The 9,164-nt window shown below is 46.1% G+C and overlaps 1 protein-coding gene across 2 annotated transcripts in view; it reads left to right on the forward strand.

The window, feature by feature from the left end:
* The first annotated feature begins 8,424 nt into the window (after window positions 1-8,424).
* Window positions 8,425-9,164, forward strand: part of fam20a (FAM20A golgi associated secretory pathway pseudokinase) — a 26,216-nt gene continuing 25,476 nt past the window's right edge. The window contains exon 1 of one of the 2 annotated variants that reach the window (XM_042081894.1): window positions 8,425-9,164. This exon is cut by the window's right edge and continues 1,358 nt beyond it. The gene's annotated coding sequence lies outside the window, so the exon portion shown is untranslated. The other variant, XM_042081896.1, reaches the window with a different exon arrangement.

The following is a 9,164-nucleotide window of genomic DNA, read 5'->3' on the forward strand; positions in this document are numbered from 1 at the left end:
AGGACAGATGGGCCAGAGGACAGTGGCCAGGTCCAAAGGGCTGATATGACTGGCCAGGCACAGAGGATGGACCAGGAGGAGAGATCTCATAATAAAACAGGTGAGCTGGAGTGTTGAACACACACACATACACACACACATGCACATATACACACACACTCAGAGACACACAGACACAGACACCCATAAACACACACACACACACACTGTACACACACTTAGATTGTCACACAAGCACATGCACTTGCAGTAAATGTTTGTACAAGTACAAATACACAAATATACACACACAGACACCCACACACAGACACCCACATCACACAGACACACACACACACACACACACACACACACACACACACACACACACCCTGTCTTGGCTCTCTGCATGGCTGTCTTCCTCCCTCCCTCCCTCCTGGAGTGATGTGGCGTGTGTGTGCGCTGTGCAGTGCAGTATCCAGGGTATGTCCAGTCCACGCTTATTAACAGTGACCTCACAACGCCCCAGCCTGCTCACGAGAGGGTTTCCTTCAGGGCCCAGAGGGCTGGAGGAATGCTGAATTAAAAACACTAGGGCCTGGGCTGACCTTTTGACCCCTTAAAAGCCAACTCTTTCACCTCAGTAACCAAGGCAACAAGGGATGAGTCACAGAACTCTGCCGCTTCAACAATGCTATCACCAACTCCCGGTTGCTCCCCCAGTTATTGACTTGAAGTGAAGTGAACTGAAGTGTGGGGAGTTGATTACAGTGTCTAACTGGAGGCTACATTATAGCTGTACTCAGATGGAGGGCCACCTGTGAACAGATGATAGCAGACCTCACTGAACGCTGTGTAATAGCTGCCCAGAGTGTAGCGAACTGTGACCGTAATTATTTTTATATAATGGTATATGGTACAGTAGGCTACAGATAACTATAATCTTCCAGATGATCTCACTAAACATGACAGAGGTGTGGATGATGCCTTCTTCACAGCAGCATGTCGTGTACAGTAGGTGCTGGGCTGTGCTGTGCTGTGTTGTGTTGTGTTGTGCTGTGCTGTGCTGTGCTGTGTTGTGTTGTGCTGTGCTGTGCTGTGCTGTGTTGTGTTGTGCTGTGCTGTGCTGTGCTGTGCTGTGCTGTGTTGTGTTGTGCTGTGCTGTGCTGTGCTGTGCTGTCTGTGTTGTGCTGTGCTGTGCTGTGCTGTGCTGTGCTGTGCTGTGCTGTGCTGTGCTGTGCTGTGCTGTGTTGTGTTGTGTTGTGTTGTGTTGTGTTGTGCTGTGCTGTGCTGTGCTGGGCTTGCGTCTGCAAAAAGGAGCTCCTCAGACATATTTCCATTTCATCTTACGTATGTTCATGCTGGTCATTCTCTCTCCTCAGACATATTTCCATTTCATCTTCTGTATGTGCCGGTCATTCTTTGAGCCCATTCATGGAGCTGATTCAAGGAATTTATACGACAGAATATCTACTTCCAAAACATATTTTCAACAATACTAAAAACTCACCATCATTTCTCATGTCTGCAGTGGAAGGAAAAGTCCCAGATTCAGGGAAACCTCCCACGGGCCTAGACATCTTGGCTCAAAGTCACTCTGAATTTAAGGATCCTTGCATAAGCCCTGCACAAAACCCACTCAAGGTATGACTATTTGGGCCAATGTTATATTGCAAAAAAGAATGAGAAGAAAGAAAATCACTGATAATGGTTTAAAGGGAAAACTCTCTCTCTCTGTCATTATTTCTATCTATCCCCCTTTCTATTTATCTTTCTCTCTCTCTCCATATTTCTCTCTCTGTCACTCTCTTTCTCTCTGCCTCTCACTCTCCATCTCTCTCTCATTATTTCTATCTCTCTATCTATCTACCTATCTCTCTCTCTCCATATTTTCATCTCTCTCTCCCTCTTTCTCTCTCTCTCTCTCTTTCTCTGTCTCTCACTCTCTCCCTCCTTCCATCCCTCCATTTCCCCTCATGTGTCATCTGCAGGTCTCCCCGGTCTCTCATGTGGTTCAGCAGCTTCAGAGGAAGATGGCCTCCTGGCAAACTCGGCGTCAGACATTTGGACGCATCGACCCCAAGAAGCTCTCCCTGATTGACAGCATCTGCGTTCCCTTCCAGGCTCTGATCATGCCAGTGAGCTCTGCCTTTTCTATCTTCTGAGGAAGTTATTAGCCAGACATTTGCCTGCCTGCCTGCCCAAACTGACTCTCAGTAAAGACAAATCTAGGTGTCATAAGTACTTTTGTGGAAAAATGCATCCCACAACCATGATGGCATCATTAATTCTGTGTAAGATCAATCACTTTAGAAGGGTGCCAAATGTGGAGAAAGGAGTTTCTTGAATCCCGAGCTCTCAGTCAGACATTTATATGAAGCAGTTTTGAGATTGCATTAGAAATGGATCATCAAGGCCTCGTGGCGAGCACAAGCTGGTATGGAACTTGATCACAGGTGCTGAGAGACAGAACGCTTATCCAGTTTCTGCATCTCACCTCATATGACTCTCCCCCATGAGAGCCAGGGAGCATCATGGGAGTTTTTTTTAAAGGCTAATAAATCCAGTAGTCTCGGCCATGGAAAATAGTTTCCTTATATAATGACATGACACTATGACGTTTTTTTAAGAGGCTGTTTTCTTTAAGTTGACCACTCTTCACAACAGCATGGTTTTGATGGCTGACGACGTCCTTACCAAATTTAGAACCTAAACTCATTCTCAAGTCATTCAGTCCCATGAACTCAAGGCCCCCTTTTCAAAATGGGTGTAATGACATATAATGTGAACTATTCAAGGGAAATTATTTAAGAAACAAAAAAAAAAGATGGGGTGTCCATACTCATAAATATAAATCCCTCTGGTGTCCGTCGCCATAGTTTCCATCTGCTCTGATTCTGTTCCATCGGAACCTCCTTGTCCTCGTCCCGGCTGCCTGACCGTCTGTCAGTCCGTCCATCTGTCTGTCCGCCCGGCTGTGTTTGTTGTGCATGTTTGTTGCCATGCTCGGCGCTGCGCACTGGACACCGTGGTTTCTGCTTGGCCAGCGCGGCGCGTTTCGTCGGGGCCGAGACACTTGCTTGACTGCTCGCCTGGAACAAAACGCAAGCCCCTTTAGGCCAAAAGCTGGAGAGGGAGAGAGAGAGAGGGAGAGAGAGAGAGAGAGAGACAGAGAGAGGAAGAGAGAGAGAAAGACAGATAGAGAGAGTGAGAGAGAGAGCAAAAGAAAGAAAGAGAAAGAGCGAGAGGAAGAGAGAGAGAGAAAAATAAAGGGGGGGGGGGGGTGGTACGAGAGAAAAACGTGGGAATGAAAAAAGAAGAGTAAATAGGTGATGACAGAAGACAGCAGGGAGGACACAGAAGTGTTAAAGGGGTAGGTCCTTGTTGGAATATACGCAACCTCCAGAGTGGTTTCAGACCGAGAGACAAGTCTGAGTGTAGATCAGGAGATGTAGTGCTTTGTTATGGCAACTGCATTGTGCAAACTGGATCAGTGCATATCTTCTTGCCACAAAGTGTTGAAATATTTTTAGCCGTGGGATTAATTGTGAAAGACAGGGAAATTGTGATCGGATGGGACAGATGTTATGCAACGGCTGAGTTTTAACAGATTTTTTACTTCACAAGAGGATTGTGAAAGTGCACCCACTTCCAACTGAAATTACTCATCAGCATTATACTACTTGCCACACTTACAATACAAGTAATCACTGTCATCTGGAGGGATCAAATGCAAATGCTGTGTGTGTGTGTGTGTGTGTCTGTGTGTGTGTCTGTGTGTCTGTAAGCTGTGTGTGTGTGTGTGTCTGTAAGCTGTGTGTGTGTGTGTGTGTGTGTGTGTGTCTGTGTGTCTGTAAGCTGTGTGTGTGTGTGTGTGTGTGTGTGTGTGTGTGTGTGTGTGTGTCTGTAAGCTGTGTGTGTGTGTGTGTGTGTGTGTGTGTGTCTCTGTGTGTGTGTGTGTGTGTGTGTGTGTGTGTGTGTGTGTGTCTGTAAGCTGTGTGTGTGTGTGTGTGTGTGTGTGTGTGTGTCTGTAAGCTGTGTGTGTGTGTGTGTGTGTGTGTGTGTCTGTAAGCTGTGTGTGTGTGTGTGTGTGTGTGTGTGTGTGTGTCTCTGTGTGTGTGTGTGTGTGTGTGTGTGTGTGTGTGTGTGTGTGTGTGTGTCTGTAAGCTGTGTGTGTGTGTGTGTGTGTGTGTGTGTGTGTGTGTGTGTGTGTGTGTGTGTGTGTGCAGGAGATGTCCCCAGTGAGCGAAGCTCCACAGCGACCGGAGATGCTGGACGAGGTGCTGCGGTTCTCCCAGTTCTCCAGGTTCTCCAGGAGCACGACCCTGAGCTCCCCTCTCCTGTCCAGCTGCAGCCCAGAGACCACGCCTGCCCAGGAGCGGACCTCCGACATGGAGGCCACCGACAGCTAGACCCTCTGCACCCACGTGTTGGGTTGATAGATAGATAGATAAGATAGATGACAGATAGATAGATAGATAGATAGATAGATAGATAGATAGATAGATGACAGATAGATGATATATATATAGATAGATAGATAGATATATAGATAGATAGATAGATAGATAGATGACAGATAGATGATAGATAGATAGATATATACATGTAGATAGATAGATACTTTATTGATCCCCAAGGGGAAATCCAAGACCAAACATAGATAAACAGATAGATATGAAGGGTTTGGTTCAAAACACTATATCCTCCATTTTAATGAATTTTCATAATTCATTTTTTTACATATTATTTTCCAAGTAATTTCAATAGAACTGTAATTGGTTATTGTTATTTGATTTATCTTTACAAAATCAAAACAACACAACTGCAGTTTTATTGATATTACCTGAAATACACGTAAGGGATAATGTATAGAACGCCGGTCATTACTGGGAAAATAAGTCCCGACAGGGCGAACCGGACCCCGATGCGGAGCGGAGGGGTCTTGTTCCGCCCTGAAGGGACTTATTTTCCCAATAGTGACCGGCGTTCTATACATTATCCCGCTTATTACACGGCTACTTGCCAAAACAAAACAATAAACTCCCCACGATGTGACTCTTTAGCCTACATAGCATATTTGTTACCGTTCATCGTGGCTTTTGGTGAGAAACAAATAGTTTGACAACAGCACACGCTGAACTTGAATCAAACATTCTTTAGAACACAGCTGATCAACCGTCTGCTTTCACTTTTGAATGAAGTTCCAGTCCTTGCGTAGTGATATGAAAGACGTGAAATAGAAGCACAAAGCCCATTTTCCTTGACAGAGGTCTGTTATACTTAGCAACGGTCTATTATTGAGAATTAGCAGACCACCGAACGTTGAGAAGGTCCATTCAAGTGAATGGAGCATTCTGCAGCACTCTGAAGAGCTGTGTAATAAAATTAAATAACACAACTTATTAATGTTTTTGAAATAGGAGATACAGCGTTTTGGAACCAAGCTCTTCATATATAGATTGATAGACAGAGAGACAGACTTTATTCATCCCCAAAGGGAAATTACAGGAGATTAACCTGTTTGTGCTCACAGCTGGTCAGAGCCAAAGCCATACCATCTGTTAAGCACTGGGCCAATTGTGACACATATTATTACCTCAAAGAGAACTACTAAAATTGTACATGGTCCGTTACAAATAAAATAAATTAGGCAAAAAATTCTGTGTGTCTTTCAATGTTCTTATGTCCTTGACAGTCTTGACAGGCCATTGACAAGAAGAGGGTGCTGTTTTGGGTGGCCCGTGCACTGGTTTGATTTGACATTACAATCTAGATAAGACACAGGAGGTCAACCTTGTTTTTCCCACCATTGTTGCTTTCTTTTGGAGTCTCCCACAGCATTTCAGGTTAACAACATGGTTTACAGAGAGGTGTTCATCAACAGAAGTTCCCACACCGAAAAACACTTTCCCCTACAGTAGGTTGTGACCTTTCACCTCTGAACCCTAGAGACAGAGGGAACTTGCACATGGAGACATTATGGTCTGGCCTCTACACTGCAGCCTCCAGGCAACTTCCACACCTTCCAATTATGGGCCTCTGATGTTTTAGACCATGTGCTATTTTCCAGGGGGAAAAAACAAGCATGTTTCTCTCTTAGAGGTGTAAGCCTGGGGAAAAATGTTGATGAACACACACTCACACAGCCATGTTGAGTTCCACAGAGGGACTGACTCATCCTACTTGGATGCCTATAGTGTATATATGTCTGATATGATCCAACCAAGACATGTTAGCATTCAAGAAATAACCCTGTCAAACCCTTCCCGACAGTGAATTAGGCCTGGTTTTCATTAACCTCCACAACAGCGTCAGGCAAATTCTGAAGACAACCAACAAAAACAACAACAACAACAACAACAATGGGCCTTTATGTAGTGCTTTCTCATAGCTCCCAGAGACCAGAGGGAAATGCGCTGGTCAGTGCAGACAGAGGGGCTGTAGTAACCCCTAAAAAGTTACGATCGGGGAGCGTCCAGCTGCACAAACATGTGGCGTTCCTCTGCTCTGCTCTGCTCTAGGAGTCACTGCTCCCGTCCATCCCATTGGCACGGACAGACAGGACAGGGGGAGCGTTTTGTCTCCCGCCGCCTCCGCCAATGAAAAACATGATGTTTTGGAATTTAAAGGGTTTGGTTCTGCTCTCGCTCGCTCACTCGCTCTGTCGGCATCTCCCTGGCTCCCGTGCAGGAATGCCGAGTTTTTCCTCCAAGTGGAATGTCTCCATGTAGCACAGGTCTCTCTCTCTGTATAAGTTCCTCTCTCTCTCTCTCTCTCTCTGTGAGAGTTTGTCTGTGTGTGTGTGTGCATGTGTGAGAGTTTGTCTGTCTGTATGTGCGCGTATGTGTGAGAGAGAGTTTGTCTGTATGTGTGGTTGTGTGTGTGTGTATGAGAGAGTTTGTTTGTATGTGTGTGTGTGTGCGTGTATGTGAGAATATCTGTCTGTGTGTGTGTGTGTGTATGTTTATTGTGGGTGTATAAAAGGGGATTTCCTCTCTCTCTCTCTGTCCAGAGTGTCTATGGCCAGTCTGACTTCTGCAGGTTCTTCTCCTCATGACATCACAAGGGAAATTAACCCCCCCCCCCCCCTCTCTCTCTCTCACACACACACACAGAGCACACTGTCTCTCTTTCTCCTCCGTTCTCTGCCTGGACATTCCAGTTCCAGCTTTTACATGGCCATTGTCTGTTTCAAAGGAACAATGAATAACTCCTGCATTTGATAGCACGATATCACTTCAAAGTGGAGCGGGGCTGGACTTTTCCTCAACCAACCAAGCCATCTCTCCTGTCAAGTTCCCACTTGGAGGCCAACAAGAGAGGAGGCAGAGCGAGTCAAGCTGTTCTGTTTTTAAAGAACTTGAGGGAGGGTGGAAGGGGAAAAATCCACTTTGAACCAAATCTCCGTGAATAAACGGATACAGATAGCTCTGTGTGCGCGTGTCAACACTGTGTGTGTGTATGCATGTGTGTTTGTGTCTGTTTGTGTGTGCGTGTCGTGTGTATGTGTGTGTACAATACACTGTGTCCTTATCTCGACTGCGAGAAGGCCCGTTTACGTTCCGTGTGAGGTGTAGTGACAGCCAGAAAGAAAAAATAAACAGTCTGTGGGTGGATAACTTACTTCACATGGCAAATGTTCATTTATTCCATTAAATGCACTAAAGCCCTCCGTCTGGAACTAGCGAGATGCATGAGCAACTCCCACGGACAACGTGATTGGTCGACCCATGTTTTCCATTAGCCCACCGCTGCACGCGGAGCAAACTGTCAGCAACTGTCAAGTGTCGTTACATTTAATTACTGTAGGATGGGATCCAGCACAGAGACACGGGTGCCGTGAGTGTTAGGTTATGATCATTTACATGCCGATGCTTGTAATTGTGAAATTACTTAAGTGATTTAATTTGTCACTTGTTACGAGGACTGGTGCTGTTGTTTTGACAGTGACCCATTTCGCGCTTTTGGTTGTCTAGAGTTTAAAATGTAGCTTGGAATGACTAAATATAGACCCGTTCTTTCCCAGCATTATTCTCTGATTGCGTCTTGTGTCTTGTTTCCTCTGGCAATAGAGAGAAGACAAAAAAAGAAAAGAAACGAAAAAACAAAAAGACAGACACACAAAATGTAGAAAACCCTGCAAATGACACCAGACCTCGGCACGCACTTTAGTCAACAGGCACCCAAAACAAACGACAGATGTTCCGAAAATACCGTTCAGACAAACAGCAGATGCAGGCTGGGAAATGCTCTCACTGCTGCTGCCTCCGTCCGTCGGATTTGCCTTAAGCCTTCCGGAACTCTGCCACGTTCGAAATTTGAATGCTCTCTCTCCTCTCCCACTGCAAAGCAAATCCGCCCATGTCTATCTCCAAAGAGGAGGAAAAAAGTGCTCAGCAGCGTGAGTATGCATAGGGGTTTGCTCTAGAGTAGCCTACACACAGAAGTGTGTGTGTGTGTGTGTGTGTGCATGTGTGCATGCTTATTTGCACGTGTTTATCTATGCCTGTTAATAAGCTACTGAATGTGTCTCTCTGTTTTGTGTGCATGCATGTTGCTTTTTTCTTCTTGTGTGTGTATGTCTCCCTCTCTCTCTCTGTAAGTGTGTGTGTGTGTGTGTGACAAGAAGGCTGTTTCAACATGGGAAGTGGGAAGGTTGTTGGAATGTTGCCTGGGAACACCGGGGCTCTCTGCCTCCACGCTCCACACAGACGGGAGTTCTGCCCTCACATGCAGTAGCCTACACACACACACAAACCATCCCTTCATCAGCCGCCACTTACTGAGATAAACAGTAGACACTCCGCTGTGACAGGGGGATGCCTCACTCTCTCCCCACACACCAGGTGTGACTGTGTCACAGCACAGCACAGCACAGCACAACACAACACAGCACAGCACAGCACAGCACAACACAACACAGCACAGCACAGCACAACACAACACAGCACAGCACAGCACAGCACAGCACAGCACAGCACAATAGTTTAACACAGGAGAGACTCGACAATGCACAGCGGCTCAGTGGAGTAGGAACTGCTGAGAGGGAAGACTCCAAACAGAAGAGAGAGGCGCAGCCCTGCGCGCTTTGGATCGGGGATCAGCTGGGGAAGAGAGGGAGATAGAGAGAGAGAGAGAGAGAGAGAGAGAGAGGGAGGGAGGGAGGGAGGGAGTCACAGAGG

The sequence above is a fragment of the Alosa sapidissima genome, chromosome 24, assembly GCF_018492685.1.
Source record: "Alosa sapidissima isolate fAloSap1 chromosome 24, fAloSap1.pri, whole genome shotgun sequence".
Classification (NCBI taxonomy): Eukaryota; Metazoa; Chordata; class Actinopteri; order Clupeiformes; family Clupeidae; genus Alosa; species Alosa sapidissima.